General features: G+C 40.5%; 1 long non-coding RNA gene across 1 annotated transcript; it reads right to left on the bottom strand.

Annotated features, from left to right (window-relative positions):
• Positions 1–57: 57 nt before the first annotated feature.
• LOC147751855 (uncharacterized) lies at positions 58–2,227 on the bottom strand. Its single transcript, XR_015315748.1, has 3 exons — positions 2,055–2,227; positions 1,168–1,294; positions 58–469 (listed from the first exon to the last, which is right to left on the bottom strand). It is a non-coding gene; the product is annotated as an uncharacterized LOC147751855 (long non-coding RNA).
• Positions 2,228–4,050: the final 1,823 nt, after the last annotated feature.

Below are 4,050 nucleotides of genomic sequence, written 5' to 3'. Positions count from 1 at the left end.
CAGAAATTCTGTGCATGACTCCCATTTATTTGGTTTGAGAGCGCTAATAATCTTCTGGGTTTGCCATAACTATCCGATGAAAATAAATAGGTCGCTTTAGTCGGGCCACGTGATTTTTCAGCCTTTTTTAGCCAAGGCCATGTGCCTTGAAGGATACCTAAAAAAAAGGGAGTGCTATGACAGTCATAAGAGTGACAGGAACAAGGTTTACGCAAGATCGGCACGTTTATAAACCGAAGCCAGATTTCCTTTTTGGAATTAAATATAACAAGAACCGTGTGTTAAACTAATGTTGACGATTTTGTGGAGCGGTGCGGAATCCACGACAGCGTCGAATCAATGAGAAGTGCCCATCGTGCTGCCTGCTCTGTAAGATACGTCTACGTACATGCGCCTGATTTCCAGCAAGCCTACGATATCGGCTACGCGAGCGCCCATGCACGATGACTGAATGGTAAAATTGTAGCGGCTTTTTGAAACACACAGACAGAAAGAATCGAAATTGGTTAGTTAGTTTTATAATCAGATCGTATGAAGACATGCCTTAACTTAGTTCAGCTTGGATTCAAACCAATCAATTAGTATGGGTTGATCACAAACCTGATTATGATTACGCATGCCTTCACCTAATCAGTGCCAATCTGAAGTTAGAAAAACATGGCTGAAGGTAGATAGATGTACATTTTCCGTAGGCACGATGAGCGAAAATTATTTTCCGTATAGTATAAAACAAAAAGCATCGAAATCATCATGGCCGATGGGTTAAGCCAGCTGCTCTCTCATAGTCATATATTGAAGAGCTAACCTTTAATTAAGACCTCTCACGTAATAAAGCTACTAATTCCATCATAAAACTACGAAGACTATCGCTTTAACGATCCCTCTTACACACGAGGGCTAGTGACTACCTATAACTGTGAATTTCGAGCAATCTACTACAGCTGCTTCCTATCAGTGTGGATAGTAGTAGGCTATTTCTAGTGCTATTCCATCACGAATTAAAAAAAAAAAAAGCTATCTATCAATTACGTTCATCTAATATCTCTAGTAAAAAAAACAGAGAATGTGTGAAGATGACGCACTTTATACCTGATCCACGCCAGATCAAATATATTTACGATAGCTGGGCTACACTTTGAACGAATTCAATACCGAGATTATACAAACACAGGGGATCAGACGAATTCATCCGCTTCCTAACGATCTCGTTAATGACTACATTGACCGTAACGTTTAATGCTGCCCCTCGTGGAAGTCCACGATCGTAGACCAAATCTTGTCGAAACAAGAACACCTAGAAACCACAGTTCAACGGGCGATAAGCAAATAAACTAGCGTGCACCTTTACATTGGATTCACAACTTTGCTCTTACATGTATATATATATGTGTATATATACACATGTGTATATATATACATGTACATATATATCTATCGAGTGTGGTCAACATCTCGAATAAGATCGCTCGACATTGTCGAGAGGTTGTATTTTGCACCTGCTAGAGTAGCAAAAAGTAACATGTAGTAACAGCACGAGCACGATTAAAAGGATACAAAGGGATGCTTCAAATTGTCGAGGTCAGCAGAACTGCTGTGCTTGTATAATCAGGTCGGCGCGAAAGGGCAAATTCAAAGCTGGACGCCGAATAACATACTACGTGTCGTCGAGTTATGGAACGCTCGAATTAGTTATAAACGGCGTCTCTTACGTATCTCGAGGACAGTGGACAAATGGAAGTGATCTGGCTGATACGTACGCCCGTACGTATCACCACTTGTCTAGAAACCATCGTCTGCAAAGCCCTGATTGTGTTGTGACAACGATACAAATCTTCCTTTTATTTTTATTATCGTCCGTAAAGAGGGCGTTTAAGAATAACTCGATTCTATGATGTGATTCAAATCCAAATCATATTGTAGTTCCAGAACATTTGGGGAACAGAAGGCTAAAAAACGTTGTTTTTTTTCCAGTTTTACGCCATAGCATGCTTTAACGAAATATGTCTACGCCCAGATTTGTGTCTCTAAGTATAGCAAGCAAACGCGTTACCTACAACGACTTTGTCGAATCCTAACGAGCGCTTCTTATAGAGGCGCCAGCAGGGATTTCAACGGTTGTTAAACAAACGGCAGCAAAGACGTTCGTCGTTTCGGCTTCTATACGTAGAACTGCGTCTTACGGGCGAACAGCTTACACACGAACACATCGTTATTTCGTGTTGTATGTGTAAACAAACGAGACTTTGCAGGGAATAAGGTCGAGGTATAATTTCGTTGTATCATGCGATTTTTTTTAACGAAAAGCGAACGACTTTGCCTTTTGCGACAGTGCCGATATGTGACCGCCAATTGTCAGTAATAAAAACGAAGGTGAACTAATATAGCTACAGCTAGATAAACGTAAGTTATAAAGAGTACTAAACTGCGGCACCCCGTGAATTGCTGGGTTACTCAGTCCGATCGCCAGCTCGGACCCCACTGGGCTTGTGGCGTTAGCATAATGAACATTTTCCAGGCGCTAAGTTTGTACGAAACGTGTTGTCAGACATTAAAATCAATCGGACATGGAAAGTCAATGAAATACTTCAAGCCGTTTCATTAGTCAAATACTTGTTAGTATATTGTCTTCGAATGCTACGTAGGCAGGTTCCTCAGCGACCTAACCAGGTCAGCTACTGCTGTTATTTATTAATTTCTAAATCGAGAGGAACCTAGGAGAAATTAAGGCTCTTCGACATTGGAATTTTTCGATGCATATTTTTAAAAATTAGAAACTGGAAAATTTCCTCATCAGACCTTCGTGAGCTCGCCTTCGTTCGTTAAGGCAAGGAGGGGGCGGTTAAGGGTTCGCGTTGCCAGGCGCGGTACAATATACGATAACAGGATTTTTTTATACGGGCTGACACGTCTCGCCACCTTTTCAATGGACCCTTTCATATGAAGTGATGGAGACTTACTCTTGATACATTACAGACTACGATTTGTTCTATTTATGAGTCTGTCGTCATATCAGAGTGTCCTGAAGATGCTTACTATACACGTCCATTGATCTATTTACATTGTTAGGCTACAATTTAGCTGCACAACCACTACCCTTTGTCAGAAAATCGATACGAATGGCCGACATTATGGACGGTAAACGTAGTCTATTATACTGCACTATAATAGAGCTATGATTGTATGTACATTTAAAGTTATGACACGATGTAGATTTGCCAATAAAGTTAGTTTATTAGAAATAGTAAGGGAACATGCTTTTGACTTTTTTTTTGCCTTGGAACAGGAGAATCAAATAAAAAAAGAGGCGTCCCGTATGATTTGCGAGTACATGGTCCGCTTGATTTTTTTTTGCGACTTCATTCAACACCAGATCTGTTGAATATTCCTCTATAATCGCAATACTATAAAAAAACCGACTAGGCGGATCAAGTCACAAAAGACTGTTTCCGAATTATGTTGCACGCACGCTTGCCGCTTTGACAACCCTTTAGGTTCGCGTATTATTATTAGGAGATTTATATGTTTGCCCTCAGTCTGTCTGCTTGATATTGAAACGTATGCTAACCATGCATTTTTACGACATTTCATTTCGTTTTCGTACGTTTTTTTGCCCGTTCATAGTCAGCGCTTCAGAAAACATGTTCAGCATGAGTTTACCGAAAATCTCACCCCGAATAAGAAGACGTCGGGTTGCCCCACACAATACCTTATGAACACTTCTTATAAGCACTAGTACATCTCCACTTTTGCGATTTCCTCTTTACATATATATCGTCTAGTACTTTTGTTATTATCGCAAATGACTATGGCATCAAGTATTCATATGTATGTTAGTACCCGTCGCACAGATGCTTTGTAATGGTCGTCAATGGCCGTGTCGAACAATCGCCGGTCAGCTCGAAGTGCAATATGGCGAAACACGATTGTTCTGAGCTGAATTTTCTAATTGGAGAAGTGTGAAGCAATAAATGCTATTGATTTCTAGCAAAGCGGTCACTCACTCAATCCCTCCCAAAAACCAGTAGTCGGTACGACATTCTAAGTCGATAG

Source organism: Varroa jacobsoni, unplaced genomic scaffold (genome assembly GCF_002532875.2).
Source record: "Varroa jacobsoni isolate VJ856 unplaced genomic scaffold, vjacob_1.0 contig02344, whole genome shotgun sequence".
Lineage (NCBI taxonomy): Eukaryota > Metazoa > Arthropoda > Arachnida > Mesostigmata > Varroidae > Varroa > Varroa jacobsoni.
Note: the sequence above shows the minus strand (reverse complement) of the source record. Positions and strands in the feature narration are given on the sequence as shown.